General features: G+C 36.7%; 1 long non-coding RNA gene across 1 annotated transcript; it reads left to right on the top strand.

The window, feature by feature from the left end:
* Positions 1-602: 602 nt before the first annotated feature.
* LOC146768396 (uncharacterized) lies at positions 603-22,404 on the top strand. Its single transcript, XR_014952912.1, has 3 exons — positions 603-12,340; positions 20,269-20,468; positions 21,733-22,404. It is a non-coding gene; the product is annotated as an uncharacterized LOC146768396 (long non-coding RNA).
* Positions 22,405-23,898: the final 1,494 nt, after the last annotated feature.

Genomic DNA, 23,898 nt, shown 5'->3' with positions numbered 1-23,898 from the left:
ATGTGCCCAAAGGGACCACCATCTATCAGGAAAATCAGATTATGAGGTTTTCAGAAAGCTTTTCTTGGCAGCTGGGAAGAAAAAGACTTTGTGAAAGCAATGCCTGGTTGCATAGACTTGGAGACAAATGGAAGAGCTAAGCTGATGCTACAACTTTTCTCACAGTTTTATTCCTCCAGAGTAGAGGTGATCTAGCATGATCAAAAACATGGACTTGATTCTTGAGGAATATAAGATCAGCAATCTAATTTTTGTCTCTGGTTGCAGAAGAAATGAAGCACATCAACAATAGGAAGTGTCACGTGTAATTTTTCTGGGAAAATGTCCATAAAGCAATACTGCATTTTAGCACAATTATTAAAAGCTGTGTGCATTCTGCTGGGAGAGGAGAGGAGAGGAGAGGAGAGGAGAGGAGAGGAGAGGAGAGGAGAGGAGAGGAGAGGAGAGGAGAGGAGAGGAGAGGAGAGGAGAGGAGAGGAGAGGAGAGGAGAGGAGAGGAGAGGAGAGGAGAGGAGAGGAGAGGAGAGGAGAGGAGAGGAGAGGAGAGGAGAGGAGAGGAGAGGAGAGGAGAGGAGAGGAGAGGAGAGGAGAGGAGAGGAGAGGAGAGGAGAGGAGAGGAGAGGAGAGGAGAGGAGAGGAGAGGAGAGGAGAGGAGATCCAACAGAATTAATTTGCTTTTTAAAAGATGTGTCAACATCTAAGTTGAAGTTTCACATGCTTGAAAGCTTCCATGATACTTTGAGCAGACTTAATTTACTATAAAAATGAGGTAAGATAAAGAACTGTGGATTTTTTTTTTTTTCAGTAGATACAACCATATTCACAGTTCTGCAGATCACTTTTGGATCTGTGGATTTTGTTTATATTCTGATTTTGCATTCCAACTTTAAATATTCTTCCTCTTGTTCTCAAAAATTTTCTTTCTGTAATTAGAGCAATCTTGTGTCTGCATATGCTGTCAGCTACCAGACTGGCAAAAGAGATTTAGGAACAATGGCACTCAGGACAGGATTTGGTCAACATTTAAAGTCATGTCCCATAAGATAATGCAGAATATTAAATGGCCAAGGAAAAATATTCTCTCTGTCTCCAATGCTGTGTTACTTCTCTCCTGAAAGAGAGATGAGGGATGTCCTTTGGCCCAGGAGACAGGAGTCATAGTATCAGCAGAGTGTTTGTTGTGCCAAATACCACCCGGACTGCCTCCAACTTCCAGAGCAGCCAACCAACCAGTTTCACTGCTACCTTTCCATCTGTGGGTGGGAAATAATGTGAAGGAGAAAAACCAATAAGTACATTAATTCCTTCCCCCCTTTTATTCCCTGCTATTGTACTCTAGCTGCATTTCCTATGTCAATAACGCAATTTTAGGTCAATGTGAACATGTTCCTGTGTGTTTGTAATCTGAATGCTCTCCTAGTCTGTCTCATTGCTCTTTCTGGGAATTGAAAGTACTCTTCAAAGCTGAAGGGGCTGAGGTTTTTTTCCCCCTAAAACACTCATTTTCTTGATTATACTAAAACAGCATCTCTCCTTCGGTGAGTCTACGGTACGCCATTTGCTGATTAGATCTGCAGAAATTTTAAGATGTGGTTTACATCACAGGAGATTTCACCCTTTGAGATTTTATCCTGACATGGTATCCTGAGCATCCTCATATTACCAGCAGGGTCTTGGACCATGATTTTTTCATCTCAGGCTGTTGGAGAGGGCAGTAAGGATGAGTAAGTCAACTGGAGGTCAACTTTGCACCAGCTAGAGTTCAAACTAATTTATGGTATTTTTTCCTGTGAAATCACTTAAAAAGCACAAACAAGTGCAACTAGGAAGGAACAGAAACATACTTGGGAGTTATGCCTTCTAAAGGATAGAGTCGCTATACAGAAAAAAAAGAAAGTACTTTTAAGACAAGGCAAAAAATGTATCATAGATCATTTGGAACTGTTCCCTGTAGTGTTCCCTATAAACTTTCTAGCTACCTTCCTGTATTTCCTGGTACATTTTCCTATACATTATTTTATCTAAAAATGAAATGCTTGACTTTTACAGGTTCTGTTTATAGACTCTGAGCATTATTTCACTGTGGAATGGGCAATTCTATGGAATTCATGCCTTTTGCACACAGTTAGAATGAATGTACAAAACTGATCAGAAGAATGCTTCCTTTCAAAAAAAAAAATTCTCCCAGTAAGAAGAATATACATACACCAAAGGAAAGTGTCATGCTGTGTCTTTTTTTTCTCTTTTCCATGAAAATATTTGCTGTAAACATTGTAATCATTCTCACCAGTTATTTCCCCTGCATCTCTACAAATGAGTCAGCTCTCTAAAACTCTTCTAGAAAAGTCCATATCCTGAAGAACTCTGTTAATCAATAACAGACACTACAACAAATTTAGAGGACCCTTCCAGTGTTATATCATTCCAGCAGATCTTTTCGTTACTTATTTCTTGTTTAAATTCAAAACCATCTGAAAGAGGGATCTTGAATTTTGATGTTGATTATAAAATAACCAGCACATTTTGTTCTTCTTTATTAAGCCATGGACATAAAGAGGCATATTTCCCCAAGATTATACACATCTAATTTCAAGTGTTGAAAAACCTTTCTCCAATCAGACAGAAGTAACAGAAGACTCCAAGAATTCCATGGAAATAACAATGTGTCAGAAATCCTATAACTAATTACTAATGAATGAATGATGTAAATTACATAGAAAAAAATATAACAAAAAAAGACTAAGATACATTGATGAGACTTAAAGCAAAAACATGAAAAGCATACATGCACATTAATTTCCTTAGCCACCTCCCCCCTTCTTTTTTTAAATTAAACTTATCTAGGAGAAAGAAAAGGATACTTTTAAAACCTTTATTAATGCTTTTCTCTATTAGATGGAACAGGATTGGCATACTTGCACCTTTTCACACTTTTTTTACTTCTACCTTTACCAGGTACTAGAATATATTTAGTATTCTGTACCAATAATCTTTTTTCATTGAATACCTTTGTCTTTCTAAGTGACAGCCTCAATCATACCAGATAAAAGCGGAGTGAAGTTTGCCTTAACAGAATACACTAAACATATCATGGTCTTCATTCATTGAAGAAATATTTGCATAATTGCCCTAAATTAGAGACATTTAATTTTAAGTGATTTACTAAAAGTTAAAAAAGACTTTTTATTCTCAGTTGTATATAGTCTGATTCATGACAATTCCTTTGTTGTATGTCACACAGGAATTTTCTATTTCTTGTCAAGATATTCAATTGATAGCAACTTTTCTAACAGAGAAGTTAATGGTAGAGAGTCATACTGTGGTACAGTAATCTGGATGCTCAAACTGCAGAGGTAGAAAGGGGAAACCACTGCTAAATTCTGAAGGTATTTAAACCTTTCTGCATGGTTGTTACAAGCAAATACATCAAGTTCCAGATTTTATTTATTTTATATTTCTCTTCAGATTCATAATTCTTGATCAATTTCTGCCTTGAGACAAGCTAGTCCACCTCCTTCAAAGTTCTGATGTGGAAATGTGCATAAAAAGGGATACAGATTCAAAGGCTGGGGGACAGGTAAGAAGATTTGGAACCACTTTTTTTTAATCTTCCTTTGTCATTTCTGCTGTCTTAACAGATAAATAATCAAACCAGGTTTGTGAGGGTCCTCATCCCATTCCTTCATTTACAGGAACTTTTCAAATGTACTGCCTATACACAAGAATCAAGTGCTACTTGAATGGCACTCACATGCACCAGGTTCCTGAGACAAGCACTGTCTTCTAGGCTGACAGCAGGTGGGATATCATCCCAGAACTTCTGATGTGCCACTCTACACTCAGCTGAGTGTAGGCAACAGAGCCATGCCCTTCCTCACAGATTTTCCTGTCACCGCCTGTCAAAAAAGCACCTTTTCCCTGGTATTTGAGCTGAGGTGGTTTAAAATAGTCTATCATCAGCACCTAGGAGACGTGATCAGCCACCATTAATCATGGAGCTGAGTCATTCGGGTGGATGGGCATGCAAGGCTACTGAGGATGGATATAGAAGATGGGAAATCTTCCCAACTGGGAAAAGTAGAAGTTCCAGCATTTGAATTATTCATCAGCCTACTTCTGTGAGACTGACACCTTGCTCCAGACTCTGCCAGGCTGGACATGTCACAGCAAGATGCTGCACCTAAACTGAGTCTCCAGCAGCTCACTCATCTGGATGCCTGGGCAAGAAGGACCCTATGACATATCTGACACACCAGACTACACATGTTGATAGAATCCTCATCCCTTCATTTATGACTCTGTCCCAGATAGGCAACATCAGTAAAAATGGTAATGAATACTACTCTGACTTCTAAAATCTATTCCAACTCTGCCTGTTTTTTTCTTTACAGAGGTTGTCTTTCAGAGATCTCAGAAAAGTTTCTGAGAAATATTTTTTTCTTTTTTTTTTCCGCAGAAGGAAGATTATTCTGTTGGTCACAATGAAGTGAAGAAGAACTAATGTAATTAGTTTCCATCAGATTTCTTCTGATTTAGACCAATGCATCTGGTACCAAATTTGGGTAAAGTTGTAATTACATATTCTTTTCTTAACATAGTTAAATTTGTAGATTATATTTTATTTGTGTTCTGCTTCTGCATCCTGCTGACAAAACAACGTTCCACCAGTGTGTCTGGGATGAAAATAGTGGGATTTGCAGCAGGAAAATGTTTCAGCTTCTAGTGTAAATCTTGTCATAACTGATCCATTACTCATAACTCTAATTTTATTATATAGCATGAAAGAGTAAATGTAGGGAAGGAAATAGTTTTCCTGTGCATTGTTAATCTTTGCAGTGCAAAAAGGAATGTTAAAGAAAATGAATTAATTCACAGTAAAAATCCTTGAAATAATTTTTTCATTAAAATATTTATTTAACAATGAAATTTAAAAATAAAAGTTATGATTTCAAAAAGACAGTGTCATATAACCATTACCACACTATAGGGAAAAGTTCATGCTGATATTGCATTTTCAAACTTTGCTTCTCTTACACCACTTTGTGAATATGCCTTATCAGGATCAATGACATAGTCTTGAGCTATTCCATGGATTTACCCTGTTAACGGATGAGTGGAAAATACCTGCTCAGTACAAATTTCTGTAAATAGTTTGGTGAATTTCAAATTAAACAATCCTTTTCTGAATGTTGTTCTTTTTGCTCCTAAGCCATTGATAAACAAATATATAAAAACCTTCCTGTTGCACAATGTGAACAGCTGATTGCTTACTAAACTCAAATTATCTGGGGCATATTTAAATTAAGAGAATTTGGTAAATTAAATAAAACACCTTTTACAAGAAATTTACTGGCTGTTACACTAATACTTAGGCTTCTGTAATGCTGATGATTTCTGCATAAGTTTAACAAAGCTCTAACTCAGCTGTGCTGCTCCAGCTTCAGCTCAGCTCTCAGAAATAATGAAGTACATTGGAGATGAAGCTTCATGTTCCAAGGAACAGATTTTCATAATTAGATTTTCATAATTAAATGTGGTTTATTATTTACTTCTGATTTAGTGCTATTTGTTTGGTTTTAAACAACCCATCATTTGCCATTCGGGATGAATTTAGAATGTGATATAAACTCAGAAATGTATAGGTTATGAATAGCAGCCACAAAATTTCCCTTTCAGTGAGAAAGAGAAACAGAGGTTCAATTTGTGACCATTTTTTGTGTTTTACTGCCTACATTAAGAAATAACTTAAGTTCTACTGGTCCCTTTCCTTCCTTCACAGAGCTACAGAGTTATCATAAGTAGGAATGATGAAAAGGCAGTATTGTGATGGGTGTCACCAACACTGAATTCAGTGTCTGTATGTTTCTTCTCTAAAATTCTGCATAATTTCTTTTTAAATATCTACTCATCAGTGAGGAATAAGAATGTATAAGTACACAAAAGAAAATCTGAATTATCAACACTGTTTTGCCTTCCTTACCAGGAATTAAAGACCTCAGTAATCAGATCCGTATCCTCCAAAATAATCTGGTCCAGCAGCATGAAAATATTAGCCATCAATGCAATAAAATACATTTAAAGACCATCTACATTCAACCTACTGATTTCAAGGTATTTGGTCATAAAATAAGCTGCATCTTACTTAAGAAACAAGTAAATTAATTACTACTGCATTATTAGTGATATAGACTCAAGTAGCTATTATGTCATCAGCCATACTTTTTCTTGTAAGTTCTTTAAGAAATTAGGATAATGAAGACATTTATAAATTATGAGCAAAATCATAACCCAGGGGTTGGTTTTTTATCTGCCTTCTGTTTTCCTACATTTCAGAATAATTTTGTTTCAGATGTCTCACTGAAGGCGCAGTAAGTGCTCAAGAGGCTAAATACAGAGATCAGTAAGTGGCATGTAAACAGCAGTTGCTCATGATTAATAAATAAAAAAGTAATCAGTAGACTCATTGTTTGCTTCCTGTGCAAGTAACTTCCATGGCAAAATAAGGTCATAGTGGCTAATGTGATTGCATGTCTGTGTTTGTGTATTTAATTTTGGATTAATGTCACCTTAACCCACAGGTTTAGGAATTTAAAAGAGGTCAACTAACAAATACACAGTATACAGTCTAATTCCACCTTTATTTGGCCACAGTCTCACTGCATAGTACTTAAATAAGTTTGCTTAGGGCTCTATTTGATGAAAGAGTATAAAGCCTGGAATTTGTAACAGTGATAACTGGCTTCAAGACAGATTTTATGTATACTGCACACCATAAAAACTGAAGATTTTTTTTTTTATGCGGGTTGTCTTTTCATTTATTCATAATACCATAGATAATGGGAGAATTATCTCAAAGCCTACTTGTTTGGCAGTCATAACATGGCACTAAGGGAAGATATTATGCACACATCAACACATGATACTGTCCAGGATTGTGAGGTGTGCCAGAGATGATTCAGGTTGTACACAATGTCTGCCTAGAGCACACCCCGTGATGAACTCTGCTCCAACTTCTTAAACACAGTTACCTGGCCTGCTTCAGCAAGATGTCTAGGATTAAACAAACATATGTGTGATGTGGAACCAGGACCCTGGAGACAAGCAAGGAGAGATCAAAATGGCAGTGTTGGCACATCCTGGCAATTCCATAGTTTTGATGAAGACAGCAAATAAGGTCTCCTTTTCAGCCTGAGTATCTGTACTGATGACAACACATGAATGGCATCACTTAACTTGCTTTAGAACCCAACTGCAGGGAAAATTTTGTACCATAGAGTCAGTATGGTGGTAAATTTACAAGAAATCAGGTAAGCTTATTTTATAAATGCATTAGATAATATTCTATCCATATATTTTGCTATCAATGGTGAACATCAACATGCTACACTAATTGCCACATTATATGTTTTCTTTTCCATAACTAGTCTCTGTTTTTGAAGGTAAAATCTCTCCAGTTTTGTATGGTTCCTCATTTTGGCATGCATTAGGAAAAATATCTGTATATCTTTCTCTATGGGTTTGTACTTAAATATTTTTCCATCTTGCAGTCAGGTAAAGAAGCTTTTTCTTTTTTTATACTTCTGACTGCCTGAAAAGTGCTGAAATAATGCTGTTATTTCTCAATAAATTCCTGATTGTTTAATGATCAAAATAGAAGTTAATGTGTATATGTTCAAAAATACTTTCCAGCATAGTAGAGAGTTTCGATAATTAAAATTCTTTGTTTAGGATGCTTCAGCAACCATTCAGGTTTAAAATCCTGATGTGGCACTTTATATCTACCATGTGCTGAATTCCTCTTGGTTTGTTATGTTCATGGCATCATAAAATCTTGTTGCATTTGCGAAAACAAGAGATGTAAGGGACAGTAATTCTAAACTGTAGGGGGGAAAAATTGCTGGTAAAAATCAGCCTACTACAGATCAGAAATCATCCTGCTGGAGATTAAGTGCTCCTTTCATGGGGTATCTCAGTCTCTTCTGAAATTAGAAACAATAGGTGGATGTATCTGCAAAATTACCTGCCAGTGGAACACCAACTTCACACTTTGAGTATCGCTACTTTTGTTTCGCTATGAACACTGAGAATGACAAGAAAAAAAATCAGAAACTTGAAAAAATTAATTTGTCTAATATCCAACAGACTGATTACTCTGAACTCTGTAGATTGACAGTAGATTGACAGCCCAGCATTATTTCACCAAATATTACATCACTGACAAAGAAAAGATAAATGACATTATGATGTTTAGTGAATCATTCCACTTGCAAATGCTGACACCTTCCTTCCTATCAGACCGAAAGGAAACATCATAATTATATCTAAGATGCAAGTGATGGCATTCTCATTTGGTACTGCAGTAGAACTGTGAAACATGGCAAAGACTGCTGAAGAAGATAGATCTTCATGTTTTCCAATTCCCAGTCTGAATTACTGCTACATACACCAGCAACATGACTCAAACCAGCATTTCAGTCACTTGGCTATCTCACCAGAAATTTCTTAAATGCCTCTTACTTCAGCCTTAAATTAACATTAACATTGCTGTTTCCCTTACATATGACCTTGCAGCCTGCAAAGGAGAAAGAAATATGAAACAGGAAGTGCAATTGTGGTGGGTAAATTGAAATCTTAAATAAATTTTGACAAATAAGAAGGCAGAAGAAAGAGCAAGAGATTCTAACTTTGTCTTGTAATTACCTTTGGTTAACAATAGTGATGATACACACCACACAGCCCTCCAAAACCAGGACATTGAGAGAAGCACCAAGTAAAAATAGAACCACAGATAATAGGCTGATACAGGTTTGAGTGGATATTAGGAAGTCATCGAGTCCCATCTCCTGCTCAAAGCAGGGATTATTCTGATGCTCTGGATTGCACAGTACCTTGTTCTCCAACTAACCTATACCATAATCCAGTTGTCTGCTACACTTAGAGCAGCGCAAGGATGAAGTCCCCCATCCCATCCCATCTTTTTTTTTTTCTTTTTTTTTTCTCTTCTTGTGAAAAAAGAGAATGCTCTTTATAATAATATGTAACAAAACAAATCTCTGGAGAATGGAGGGTGGGCTTGGTGCTTATGAGACTAAAATTCCAGAATATTCTGAAACTTTAACCTTCAGTTTACATGTTAATCAGCAAATGGAAAGTTGTGTGAGTCATAGGGGAAATGCCGTCAGGGAACATCTGCAGGGAGAAGCGTCTGCTGAAAGTGTAGTTGATATAGACTTACCTAAGGAAACATGCCAAATCTGAAAACATTTTTTCCCAGAAAAGAATTCCAATTGGCTCTAGTTGCTATAATTGATTTTTAGCACTTGCATTTCTTCATCACAAGTGAGAATTATTAAGGACCCATCTGGAACATCTGACTCTCAATTTTTGAAGGTTCAAGAGATGGCTCATTTAGGAATACTGGTCATTTTATCTTTTTAAAAATTATTTTCTTATTTTCTGATGGAAAGTTTTGTGTTCTTACACCATTACATCCATGTCATTGTACCACGGATATAAAGTCTTTTAAAAGTGATTTATGACCCTTCCTTCATTCCAGAGGCTGAAAGCAGAGAACAGCTGACTCAGATATTAGTTTGTTTTCTTTCTTAAGGAAGATTAAAGTCTGCTAGCCTCCGATTTAAGAAATTCAAATAAACTGAGTAGCTGCTTATTTTTAAATAGTGCTTTTTTATTTATTTTTTATTTTTTGCAGAAAACCAAGAAAACTACTCAAAAGTTGCAGTACATGACTCCAATAATCACATTTTCTCAGTTCCAGATATCAGATATGCAATGAGAAAATGCAGCTCTCAAATATTTTTATTTCTCCAAACTGGTTTTATGAGTCTATAGAATCACCAAAACATGGTTGATAGGTACCTTAAATCATCTTGTTTCAACTCAGCTGCCATGGGCAGAGACACTTTCCACTAGACCAGGTTGCTCAAAGCCCAGCCAGCCTGACCTGGAACTCCTCCAGGGATGGGGCATTATTACAGTCATGAACCACCTCTGAATTTTTGATATTTGCTAATACAAAGAAAAGGGCAATTAGAGCAGCTGGGGGAAAAAAGAAAAAAGAGAAAGGTATTTTCTTTGAAACCCTTATACCAATGTTTAAAAACAATAAGATCTTGTTGATTACCATAGCAGTGGAATATATGTTCAACATATATTAATTTTCATAGTAGCATTATTGCCCATTTTTGCCCCTGTCTCTTTTTGTCTATCATTACCAACTGCTAAGGAAAAAAAAAAAAAAAGACCAACCAAAAAAAAAAATCCCACCAAAAACCAAAAAACCCAACCAATACTGGATTTATTTAAATCCTGGTTTTGTTGCTGTGAATAGCTATTCAGCAACCAGTAGCCTCTCCTGCCAAAGCTCTTTTATGGTATAGTGGATATAGAAATTGCTCAGTCTACAGCTGTGTACCTCCTGTTGCTAGAAAGATCCTGATGAATAATTCAGAAAAAACATCCTGCTGACCTCACGTGTAATAGAAACATAGTCAAATTCAAGCAGGAAAGACAAATTTTTCACACTCTTTTAATTTGCCTCAACAGTAATTTTCACTGAAAGTTCACTACACTTTTCCTCATGCTACTTTTAAAGATAACTGTATTTTACACTGATGGAGGCTTGAAAACCATCAACAATAATGAAGAACTGCACTTATTCTGTCTCCTCAGTAGTGATAGGTGCCACAAAACAATTTGATTAAGTTGTTATTGAAGGTATGTGCAAGTCCTCACTACACAAACAGCTCCACAGCCTCTGCTACAGCCACTGGCACCAGAACAGCAGCACAAGTTCAGGACATACAGTGGAAGAGTCTTGTGTGTCAGCATCAGAAACTCATAAAGTACATCCCTGCAGTAGCCTCAGGATCCAGTACTGGAAACAATCTGGGAACTTTCTGTTTCACTTATAATTCTACAAGGAGCATGGTTGGATCTAAAGCAAAGTGGCAACATGCTCCTCGTTAAGACCAGCCCTTACGTCAGTTTTGATGAGACTTTCTCAACTGAGACCACCTAATAAAGTCAGTTGTAATAAATTTACCACCATTACCAGGTGGTTAAGAGAGTTTAAATGTAATTCCTCAGTTTTTAACTTCTTCAGCCGCAACCTACTTGTTAGTTGAAACTTTCTACAAATTTTAGCTTTTCAGGTTTGGATTTTTTTAATAGACTGATTTGAAATCTATGTCGTAAGCTGCAAATTTTTCTCATTTGTTGAATGAGGCTGCTTCTGTTGAATAGTGAGCTTGGATGGAAGGTGAAATTGCTCACACCCATTCTGGGCAATGAATCTATATTTGCACAAATACCCTGTTAATTGTTTATCTTTTTCTATGAAAAATGATGTATTAGTCAGCTTGCACTGAATAATAGTGAGTCCCCTTTGACTCTCTTTGAATCTCATAAACATGCTTTCTCTCACTCATTCTCCATTAGGCATTTTCATAGAAGACAAAGAAGGCTGCTGCTTAAAACAGTAACCATTTTTAAAATTGCTCCCTTCATTAGCAGACAAGTGTGCCAGGCAGGAATGTCAAGTCTTGGTTTAGAGGCACAGAAAGGAGATGTTACTGCATTAAGGATGTTGTGAACTGACTTGGGATAGCTTGGGGCTGTTCTGAGCAGGAAACATTTGAAGCTGCTGGAGGAATCCATGCAGGATAGAGAGAAGGTTGACCTGGTGGGCTGGAGGCTGGAGCTGAAGGACATAAGTGGCTCTGAATGAGAAAAGGGAATGTCACAGTGAAGAAAGAGTCCAGAAAAAGTGAGGTGATAAGAGTCAGAGGAAAGTGGGATAAGTCCAGAGATAAATTTGAATGCTGGAGGGAAGAAAAGTGTGAAAAAAGAGTAGTGAGGAACAAGTAGCTCTCTACTAAGTGGTTTGCAACAGATATTCTCAGTTTACCCCCTGAAAAGCAGAATGGAAAAAGATGAGATTGTAAAGAGGAGCTCTACTCCTCTTTTCCTCCAAACCCTAGCTCCTTCAGGGTCAGCAAGTCAGCAAATCTTTCCCCAGCATATTTCATTTCCCCACCTTGGCCACTGGTACTTCTCTGTTAAAAAAAAAAAAAAAAAAAGAAATAAGAAATAATGAAAAGGCTTATTAAATCCAGAGGGACTGTATTATTTTCTCTTCTTATTCTGACTAACAGGCACTGCCAGAGTGCAACACACCTCACGACAGTAACCAGCTCTTTATAGGTCCAACCTCCTTTTGACTGGGAGAAGAGACACATCCTGAGGTCTGATACCAACTTCTGTGCCAGAACACAAGGAAAGAGGGAAAATAGGAATTGCCAACCTCTCTGAAACAAAGGTGGGCTTTGATTATTTCTAGGTCTGCCTTGGCTTCTTCTGTGTTTCTTTAAAACCTGAGCCACTGCTACATCATTATTGAAATCAGCAAATGTTCATGAAAACATGGATTGGTAATGGACTCAGGAGAAGTCTGCAGTTTTCCAAAGTTGTGTAAATTACTTATGAGAGCAGGGCTGACTAATTTTCAGTGAAAACTCTGCACCCTCACAAATACCATATGAAAACCTTTAAACCTACATTATTTGTTCTCCTCTGCAACAGAGTCCTCACGGGCAGCGTCACGCCCAGATTACACTGTGAAAACTGTGATCGTCCTTGTGTCAGGTGTGATTAGCCAAGCCCTGTAAAAGATGACAGCTCAGGTCTATGAAAGCACATGTCCCTTACAGACACGAGAATCTTAGGGTCTCTAGCAAGCCCCTATATGTAAGGAAAAGAGGTATGAGTGTGTGTATATTTGTGCATGAGGGAATGATAGGGATAATTGCACACCATTGAGTACTCGCGTTGGATGTGTTTTGTTCTGTACAGAGGAGAACGTGGAGTTTGCTGTGTTGTGAAAAGCAGACAGGATATGAAATGGAGTCATTCTGTCAGATTTTAGCTTATGGACTGTGTAGAAATTAAAAATAAAATTCTTTCAGGATTGCATGGGTTGTTCTTAGCTAAAAATGAGAGGCCTCAGTTTTTTATCCTGTTGAGTAACTGAGTTACAGAAAGAGTAGAAGGGCAGAAGTAGATGCTGTAGCAACTGCTGTGAGCTGAAGGATGCAGGCTGGTGGAAAAGTTTGACAAATCAAGGTCCTGGATTTTTATTTTTTACTGTCTTTACTGAGCTTCATTTAATATTTCAAAACTTTTTTTTTTTTTTTTGCTATATTTTTTCTTCTCTGAGTTTATCCTGTATAACATAATGTCATAATTAATATTTTGCAGAATATTTTTTTATGCTTGGTTGCTGCATTCCAGGATGACTTATAGGCTAAATTTACCAATCTTAATGCTCAAATTTAAATGTTAAAACTATAGATCATCAATGAATATAGCCTGGCTTGGAGAAGTACATTTGATGCCTCCTGTGGAATCAGTTCTTGTCCTTGCTATAGTCTTTGAAAACATTGCAAACTTAATGATGTTTTATCCTGTATCTTCCTTTCTAATCTATCCCCAGGGGTATAGATTATATGGTGGTCCAAATCAACAAATTATAGAGCTATAAACCCAGAGCAAATTATAGTAGAAATAGAGTTTTTAAAAGGTTTTCTGTATCATTTTCAGCTATGACAATGGGATTTTTCTGTTTCCCTGTTTTGTTAAAATGCCTTAAGCACACTCCATTGATAAATTAATTGCAATTTTTTTTCCATTTTCCTCCTCTGGCTAATATAGTGGAATGCATCCTTCCTCCTGGCTATACTGATTCAACCAAGCATGTACTTATTTTTGTTCTTGTGTTGAGGAAGATTTGATAACCTATCACAAGGTGTGTTGTGAGAGACTAAGTACACAGAGAACACTATGTTTTTGTAGAAAACCTGGAGAATCAAAAAACCCCAAAGTATCTCAGTACCTCTTTTTAAGTTATAATATAAACCAGCAAAGTTTCATATAATTAGTGTTTGGAAATACTTGTTCTGACTTTAATTATATTTAGCTTAATTAGTTCTGACTTTAATTTAATTATGTTTACCTTAATTATGTTTAACAATTAGATAAAATGCATGGTAAGTTCTGATAACAAGTCCTCCCTTGCTCACTGTTGGCAAGGGAGAAGCAGTAAGTTATTCAGTTCTTCAGGAGAAAAGCTGACAAAGAATTATTTATAACACTTTAACACTAGATTATCATTTCAGGGGAGGGTTACCTGAAGTAAGATTCAGTGAAAAGGTTTATGTGCCATCAAAGGGGTATCTGCACTGAGACAGTGTATTTGAGAACCTATAGGAAATCTGAGCTTTTTCCTGTATTGATATTATCAGTTCAGACCTCATTTCCCACACATCCTCCTGCCCTGTTCATAAATTCTGTAGGTGATTCCTCAGCTTCAAGGTTCCATCTTCACAGCCTAAATGTCTTCTTAATTCTTATACATGTCCAGAACAAATTGTATAAATTGACTCCCCATCCCTGGAAGTGTTTAAGGCCAGATTGGCTGCAGCTTTGAGATTATCTAGTTTCTGTGTAGTGTTTGCTCATAAGTTTACTCATAATACCTCATGGAATCTTTAGAGAATTAACCTATTTTGGTAGAGGAATGTCTTCATTTGATTAAATTTGGCTTTTTAACTGAAAAAGTGAACACTAAGGGAAGCTCCTTTGTTCTCATAAGGTTTTTTCTAGGACTTGCTTGTTCCACAGCTTTTGAGTGTGCTGTGAATGTGGTGAGATTTGAAGAATAAGATGCACTGGAGTTTTATGTTTATTCTGGCATCTGGATGGTCAAGTATTGGAATATTTCAGTTGTGGTGATAACTGATCTTGCAGATTAAATCAGGCCCAGTGTTAAAGGTGTTACTTTAGTACCTAGATACAGCAGGGATTTGCTGGGCTTTTAGATATTAATTCCTGCCATCTTTTCTTCTGAATATTCATTTGTTTATTAGGTGGCAAATCAACAGTAGTCTCGAATGAATTATATTTATTTAACTTACTCCTGTCCCAGTAAAGTCCTTGTCAGAAATGTAAGCTACCACTCTGTTGTATAGTAAATACCACATAGTCTTACAACATATGATTGTAGCTGATTTTTAACCTCTAGAGTATTAACTACTTTTAAAATGTCATAAGAAAATAGTGAAATATAAACATAATGCTAGTTTTTGTACTGATGATTATATACTGAAAATAGAGCCTTGCACAAACTTTATCTAATAAATGAGAAGGAAAAAATGTCTTCATTACTGATTCTTATTAAACAGAGATGAAAATAAAATATAATTCAAATGTATTCTCTAATAGCTTCCACTACACAGCCTGTCTTAGCCTACAGTATCACTTTTTTCCTCTCATCTATTAATAACTCATCAGCATAAGAAAAGGAATTAGATATTTTCCCAGTATTTGCAATTATAATGAATACCAGTGATTGCATGACTCCTTCCTGTAGTTGTCCTTGAACTGATTATGTGCATGGGTTTCTAAAGGACCAACAATCCCTCTGCAAATACTTAAAACTCTGTTTGGACTTTAATCTATAATCAAGATTCCTTTTCTCCCTCTAACACAAAGCTAAATTTTCTCTATGAAATTTTTTTTTCACTAAAAACTTTTTCACTAGTTTTGGCATTTTTTAGTCTTCCCTGTAGGTTTTCTTGGTGATACGCAATAACTTTGTGGGGACCTTTCACTCCACAGTCATGCCTTAACAGCACACAGAGAAAAAACACCACTGATGCTCATTCAAGGATCAATTCTCATGAGCATGTACCAGAATTATCTGCATTAATCTCAGCACACTCGTAGATCTCAGGCAAGTTTCCATCTAAAATCTCTTTCCTTTTTCTGAGTATCACTTAGAGAAAGAAATGGTAAAGTAGGTAGCAATCTTCACCTGGCTATGGTTGAGAAACTTTGGAAATTGGGATAATTAGCAGTTGCAGGTATACAGTGTTGAAAGACACAACACAGTCCTTCATGCTTATTCAATCCTAGACAAGGATTCGTAACAGCTGTCAGAAAAGGCCTCCAGCCAAACTCCATTTCTGATCCTTGATGTTTTTCCTTCCAAAGGCTGTGCAGTGTAACATTAATGAGGCTCATAACTCTCCAGTTCCTGCCACCCGCTTTCCTCTGACTCTACCACCCATTTTCCAGGTTTGCCCTTCTGTCACCTTACACCAAATTAACACAATGAAAACACATCCAAACATGAGAGCTTAGGTCCCTCAAGGGATCCCAGTGCTGCCAAGCAGACATTTCTAGTTGCAGGCTGCAGTGGCAATGCATATACTAAAGGAAACAGGAGCATATCCAAAAAGTTCTTTGACAATACATTCAACACATCTTCAGTTCTTCCTTACTTTTCTGTTTTGGACTTCTAAAAAGGTCATATCATGACAAGTGCATGTGTTTTTCAAGGACAAGGTAACATATCTAGGGGTGATAGATATAGTGAAAATTGGAGTTCTGACCAAACAACAATCTGTGCTCACTACCCTTACTACTTCCATTAGAAAGAGCTTTTGTACTGAGAGGGAGATATGCTGAAATATGCTTTTCAAATAGCTCCTATAATACTCTCCAATCATCACTTATAATTGGACTATAAAGCTGGGCAGGAGTGTGTGTCAATCTGCTGGAGTGTAGGAAGGCTCTACAGAGGGATCTGTACCAGCTAGATCAATGGGCTGACGACAATTGTATGAGGCTCAAAAAGGTGAAGCGCTGGGTCCTGTATGTGGGTCACAACAGCCCCAGCACTACATGCTTGAAGAAACATGGCTGGAAAGCTCTCCAGAGGAAAGGACCTGGGAGTGCTGGTTGACAGCCAGCTGAACTTGAGCCGGAGTGTGCCCAGGTGCCAAATGGCAGCCTGGCTTGTGGCAGAAATATTGTGTCCAGCAGGGCAGGGATGGTCCCCCTGTACACAGCACTGCTGAAGCCACACCTCAAAACCTGTGTCCAGTGCTGGGCTCCTCACTGCAAGGAAGACATTGAGGTGTTAGAGCATGTCCAGAAAAGAGCAACAGATCTGGTGAAGGATCTAGAGCACAGGCCTTATGAGGAGTGGTAAGGGTTTGGTCTCTTCTGCTAGGTACAAAGCAATGGGACAAGAGGAAATGGCCATGAGTTGCACCACAGCTACTAATTTAGTTTGGCTATTAGGAAACATTTCTTCCACAATAAGGTTGTCAGGCTGGAGATACTTAAAAGGCATGTAGATGTGGCACCTAGTGACATGGTTTCAAGGAGGACTTGGCAGTGTTAGGTTGATGGCTAGACTTGATAATCTAACAGGTCTTTTCCAAGCTAAACAATTTTATAATTTTATGACTTATAAGCTTTACACTTCCTTATGAAGAAGAAAATTAAAAAGCCAAAGTATAACAGTTTTAGCTTTATTCAATCGAATTCACCAGCAGAATAAGGAGATGGGCAAACAGAGGGAGACTTTAGGGTTTTTATTTTGAGAGAAAAAAACTTCCTTTGGGATTGAAGCAAAAGACAAGACATATAAGATGTTTGACTTCCTCTGTGACCCATTCCTCCCCCCAAAAAAATATAAACAAGGAAAAAAAAGACAAAGAAAAAAGGCTTTAAAAATAATGTCAGTGTTTAATATGCTTTGCTACAAATAACTCAATATCTCACCACCTTCCAGGGTGTTTTTCCTTTCTTGTTAATATAGTTCCCATTCCCAATCTAGTATCACCTAGAAAGCCTTCTTCTGCACATTTGTTTCTTCTGCTCCCCTCAGAAACATATGTGGGAGATAAGCCTATTAATACCACCAAAAAAAAAAAAAATGTACTCAATGTGCAAGTAATTCCACAAAGTACAAGCTGCAAGTGCTTGTTCATATGATGCTATTGCCACAGCTCAAAAAATTACTCAAAGGCAAAATAAGAAAGATGGTATCCATTTGATAAACAGGATTAAAGCCTTTAGGGTGTATTTGATTATCTTTACACAGCTGTTAATCTTTTTGATGTTACAGCATCTGTGGTTAAAGTTATAGGTGCTAATGAAGTGTGGCCTTTTTTAATACTTTTCAGGTGGCAAGCAGGGAGTTCTGATGAATGCTGCTATTACACTCAGAGTGGGTAAATCTGACATCAGTTGTGTAGCACCCAGATTACCTGAGTGCATGGAGTCATTGCACAGGGATACTTGACTCATCTTCCTGTTGACAGCACCGTTGAGAAAGGTGGCAGCTTTCAGAGGAAAAGATCAAAAATGAGGAGAGTTGAAGGAACAGGACCACTTGATATTAACACAGTATTAAAGATTCTAGAAATTCTGATAGCTGGTGCCAAACATAAAAGTCACTAACTTAAAAAAAAAAAAATAAATAAAATAAAATAAAATAAAATAAAATAAAATAAAATAAAATCCATAGACATTGTTATGTGTTTCCAGCACTTTCACCTTGGCCTGGGGGCTTGAGGAATATTGGTATTTTGTCCTACAGCACAGCCACAAAGACCTGCTAAAACATCAGTATGAAGATATAAATTGCAGAAACAACCAGACTGCAGAGTTACACAATGTTTGCAGGTGTATACAGAATTGCTCTTTAATTATCTCTTGTTAGAAATTATTCTACATCTGTCAATCAAAGTCAAATTTTCCCAGCCACAATCAAAGCTGCAGGTCATAAAATCATATCAGAGTGGATACTTAGTACCATTGAGTTTGAGGAGTGAGTTCATCCAAACGGACCAAATATTCCACATCTGCTTAGGAAAGGAAACATCTGTGAGTGTAGAGCTTCTTGCAAGTACCTAAGGAATTGTTTGCCTTCATATTTATAGGCTCTAAATGTGCCTTCTTAGTTGTACTAAGTATTTGCCCACTGTAATAATCAGAAATTGTTCGTCTGATTAAAAAAAAAAAAGAATAAAGTGTACAAAACCTGAATTCATAAAAAATGGAATATTCAGAGTTTTAGTAGTTAGGCTCTCACCTGTATTTGTGTTCAGTAAAATTCTGACTGTGTGTGACAAAACAAAATGAAGGAGCTTTGGCAAAGGTGCAACCTATGTATCATGATTTCAAAGCAAAAATAAATAAATCTTCATTGCTTTAAATTAGTATATTCCATCTGGAAAAATCACTTCAATTAATGCACCCCCTGTGAAAACCTTTCTTTTGTGAAAATCCAGAAATTCTGCTTCTCCTAAGTCCTTCTCTGCAATGCAATCAGATACAATGAAATAGCTTTTTTTTCTTAGAGCTCTATTCCTGAATGTAGTCACTGTGTTGTATTTGATCAAAGGACTTTCATTACTGATTGTCTTTAACAAACTTCTGGCATTGGATTTTTCTGTCCCATTGTTTTCACAATCTGATCTTCATTGGTGAAAACCAGGAAGTCAACAGACTTTTGAAATAATTTGTCTTTGATACAGGAAGCTTTATGATTTCTTAAACTTTACTGCCTAGCATACATGTGAGGATCTCATTCTATCTATAATTACCTGGGTCTGAATTAATACATCAATGTCTTACATGACTGCATTCTAACCTGAAAGGCTGATTGTAGCTGTGAGAGCACTGTCACATATTGCAGGAACTAATTAAAGACTGCGCAACTTCATTAGTTCTGTCACAAATCTCCAGTTCAATTAAATATGCTGCAATTATATCATTGTTAGAGGGTGGATTTGGAGAGAAAAATATAACTTATATATATGAGAGCTTCTACATCTATTGTAACACTTGAATGAAAATATTGCAGCTAAATTGCTCTCATAAATAATTTTTCTTAAAATCACAGCCATAAAGAAAATAAAGTTTTAGTGGATCTGATGTAATCTTTTGCTAAACAACTGATTGATAAAATATGCTTCCATTCTTGGATAAAAAATGCTGAAGAATTTTTCTCTTCTTTCTCTTTTCTTGTCTTGTTTACTGTTAAGTTTTAACTGAGACAAAAATATGTGTACAAATAAAAGGTAATACACATCAGCCACATGTGTTACAGTGACATAAAGATTACAGAATTAACTCAGGACTTGGATTTGATGGTCCTTGTGGATTACTTCAAACTCAGGATGTTCCAAGATTCTATGAACCCTGGCAAGCTCCCAGCATGGAAAATACCTGTAATTTCTAATATTCTATAAAAATTATTTTTAACTTTCTATAAGTTCTGAAAATTTGTTACAAGATACTGTCTTCAAAATCCTTAGTTTCCAGAGCACTTCTATAGCCAACCAGGGTAAAATATTTTAAGGGTCTTTGACTGCTTGAAAATTTTTGCAGGGAACTCAGCAACTGGGTCAGGCAAAGAAATTAGACCTCTTCATAACTCACAGTGACCTCCAGAAAGCAACCTGCAGAGCTGATGAAGTTTGGCTTGAAAGAGGAAGAGAGGAAATTAGCAAAAGATGCAGATTGTCTCTGCCAACGTGCTGATGTAGAATCAGAGAGCCAGCAAAAGCTACAGGGCAGGGGAGAACCAGGTGAGTAAATGTGATGATCCAAAAAAGTCTGGAAGGGCATTAAAAATCTATTATATAGGTCAGCATACAATTAAGCCCACTGTATGTGTCTGGAAAGTTCTTTAGCTGCCCAGGTTGTTCCATGCTTTCCCATACCTACTAGCACAGTAGGACAGCAGATTCAGGGGGAGACAGATATGTTCATCTTTGCAGCTTTCTTTTCCTCCTTAAGCTGTTGCTGCTTCTATGCTCTTGTATTTTCAATTTCTCCTTAAACAGGAGCTATGGTGCTTTAAAATGATTGATTATTCCTCTCCATAGGTCCTTAGCATGTTTCAATATCCTCCATTACTCTGGACACAGTGGGGCTTCCTTCACATTACACTGCTCTTCTCCCTCTATGGCCATATGGGTGGGTATCCTTGCTTCCATCTCCCTGTTTGCTAATGTTCAAAGGGGAAAATTATACTCAATTTTGTGTCTAGACAGAAGGACTTGCTTTTGAAACTGTAATTATATTTTTAAAGTTTGAAATGACCAGCTAATGAGCTGATCTAGCTATATAAATGAAAATTAAGAAGTAGTTATTCAACACCACCAGTGCACATACCAAAAGCTGCTGTTTTAGAACAGAAGTTATGGTATCTGCTGTTCAGTTAATTCATTGTTTTTATTTTCCTCAACACTTCTGAATCCAATAGAAACTATGTCAATAGTTTTAAATGATTAAGAGGCAATCACAAGTTTTTGTCTTTATATATGTTGTCAGAATTTCCACAAGAAGCTTGAACTGGAAAGAATGCTTCAGAAAATAATATTTTTCAATGCATTATAGAAGGTCACTCAATTGAATTTCATATACAGTGGAATTACTAGAATGGTTATTTCTGAGTTAAGTGAACAAGTAGTTCTCAAGAAAAATCATCAGTGGGCTGAAGTATGCAACTTTACTTTGTCTTAGGTGTTTTGCCTTTGAAGTTAAACTGCTTACCACAATTATACTGTAAGGGTCTTACAATGATTATTCATAGATCTTTGCTATTATGTCAGTGAATCATCAAAGGAAAAAAGGTTATATTGATTTCTGCAAAAGATAAGGATTTGTCAAAGACAATTTTCAAAATAAAAGGAAAAGTGCAGTTTTTAGTTTGTAATGAAGAAAAGGTATTAAAAAACACACAGGTAATTATGTTCTAACATAAGACTTCTTTTGTGTGTGATGAACAACTTTTTAAAAGCAACGCATTGGGAACTAAATACATTAACCACATAATTTTTTTTATAGGATTTGTTCAGAACCTTCTTGTGTACTGCAATGAAAGTTCACTCTCGCAGGACCCAGCTCAAAGGCTTTTTGCTAAAGACAGTATACTGCACCAGGTGAAATTACAAAATTAAGAAATAGGCTTTAGCTGCATCAAAGAGAGCATGAATTTTGCTGTCCTTAATAGATGAAAGGGAAAAGCATTATTGCAGTACAACATCCTGTTCTTCCTAATTATTGTCATTGCATGAGAAGTGCGCTATACTGTGCCACTCCTCTTAATGTGGAAAGATCTCTTAGCTATTTTCTACATAATTATACAATAATTAAAAGACAACCAAGGACTATCAAATTCTGCAAAAGAGTTCTTCAACAATTTCTATGAATCCCATCATAATGAGTTCTGAGTAAAAAGCAGAGAGCATCTGTTTTGTACTTTCTAATCATATGTTCTTTCTGAAAAATCAGGGATTATCAAATCAATTTATTTGGCCAGGTTGAAACCATAGTAGAATTGAAACTTCTGATGTTACAAAGTCATTTAGACTCAAACTCTTGTTTGGTACCAAAGCAAGACTTAAAGATACATTGGGGACTGTATCACTCTGTCCAAAAGAAGTGTAGCAATAGGTATTGGGATTACAATACTGACCCCTTTGTAAATATTTTGAAATAAAATCTTAAACTACCAAATGTGTCTTAATTAACTGAACTGCTCAATTTCCCAGTGAATATGAAGAAGTATATGAACTCCTGCATTTTTAACAGGAAGGACACTGTTACACCAGAAGCAAATTTTCCTTGTCCATAGAGTTCTTTCTTTTACACTTCTATATGCTGTTAGAAAAGTCACAAAGAAGAATTAAAACTGCTTCTGATTTAGCTGACCAATCCTTGTGGTATCCCACATGGGATAGCCATACTGCATGAAGTGTCAGGGGACTTCCCAGGCACTCAGTCTTGAAGACCTTTAAAACACAACAGACCAAAACAAAATAACTAAATTAATAAAACAAAAGATCCTTTGGAGATGATGTCAACAGGAACAGCTTGTAGAAGGGCACTGGCCATCCCACTAGAAGTAGTTTTATAGGTTTAATTTGCCGGGTAAAACATTCTGGGAATGTAGAATATTCCATTAGGAAATTATAAGGGCTTTGTGGGAAGCTTTTTGAAGGGACTGCAAGAAGGAAGACATTATCCTGCTATTGACCATGTAAATACAGACTTTCACAGCTGCTTGGAAGGTTAGAATTGTCAGCTGTCATTCAAAGAGAGCAAGATGCACAAACACCTTTGATGTATTTAATCTCAGCCATCAGATCCCAATCTAGCTACACAAAACCGAAAAATGTGGTAGCAGAAGCTTGGCTAATGAAAGCTGGGGAAAAGCAAATTAAAGGGATAGTAGAAGATTTCAAGGCCTGCTTACAGCACAAAGAGTTTCTAAAATCTTCAGTGCAACTAAAAGAGATATTGTACTTTCTGATTTTTCCTTCCCATAATGAGAAATTTGGTATGGGAATCTATGAGCATGTGGGGCCTTCTTCATTTTGGGTTATAAAATCTGTGAAGACCAACACGTTTTATTCTTGATTCCCCTTCTATTGCTAACAGCAATTTGAGATTAAATAAATCAAGACAAACAGTAAAGGAGATGTCAATGATGTGGTATTTTGTTCTCTGAATTGCTTATATTCCTATGCTCTGACTCATCTAAATTTGTCCTGGTATCTTCAGAAGAAAACTTTTTTTGTGTCAACTTCCCCAAACTAGTGATATTTCCACAAGTAAAAGACTATGCCACATGTCAGAAAAATAGGTCTTAATCTACTTAGTATTTAAAGAGCAAAGAGCTATGCTGTCTGCAATTTCCCAGTGACAATTGCTCCATGGTCTAGTCATCATTATATGGCTTACAGATGTTATTTAAGCTGCTACAAGAGAAACCACTTGATGGACAAAGAAGGTCCAGTTGTCATTTATGAGGATGAGAACATTCTTCTGGCTATAACTGCACACAGGTAGCTTACTGGGGAGCTTGTCAAATATTTCATATTCTGACAGGGAAAAGAGCCCATTCACCACTTAAACTTGCTTCATTTCCTGAGATCACATCTCAAAACTCATTTTCTCAGCTATGGATCCATTTTCAGATGGCAAATTTCCACTTTTAGGTTACTTCAC

Source organism: Lonchura striata, chromosome 2, assembly GCF_050655825.1.
Source record: "Lonchura striata isolate lonStrDom1 chromosome 2, ASM5065582v1, whole genome shotgun sequence".
Classification (NCBI taxonomy): Eukaryota; Metazoa; Chordata; class Aves; order Passeriformes; family Estrildidae; genus Lonchura; species Lonchura striata.
Note: the sequence above shows the minus strand (reverse complement) of the source record. Positions and strands in the feature narration are given on the sequence as shown.